Source organism: Penaeus chinensis, chromosome 31, assembly GCF_019202785.1.
Source record: "Penaeus chinensis breed Huanghai No. 1 chromosome 31, ASM1920278v2, whole genome shotgun sequence".
NCBI classification, from domain to species: domain Eukaryota; kingdom Metazoa; phylum Arthropoda; class Malacostraca; order Decapoda; family Penaeidae; genus Penaeus; species Penaeus chinensis.
Genome location: NC_061849.1, coordinates 13,482,308 through 13,482,761, shown reverse-complemented (window position 1 = coordinate 13,482,761; position 454 = coordinate 13,482,308).

Sequence of the window (454 nt, the reverse complement as noted above, 5' to 3'; positions counted from 1 at the left end):
ATGATGACGATGAAAATGTATTATTCTAATCAAATTCAACTATGACTATCAGTATAATCAGCTACTCTAATCATTATGATTTTTAATCTTTTTAACTTCTTCCTCAACCTATCTTCTATGGTTACCCGCAGTTCAGTTTTTTGTCATTTTATCTACATTATCAAAAGAATGTTAAATTAAGACAGGAGTTTGTTAACCAATCCACTTACGTTCTTTCCCTTCTTTCCATTTTTTTTTTATTTTTTTTTTGGGGGGGGGGCTTGTTTCTCTTCCATTATCAATTATGTATTTTTCTCTATCCCAACGTCGAATTATCTGTCGATGTATCGGTTACCAATTTTGCATTATCTATTACTCTATTTCTACCTTTGTTTTTGTCAGTTCGTATATATATATATATGTGTGTGTGTGTGTGTGTGTGTGTGTGTGTGTGTGTGTGTGTGTGTGTGTGTGT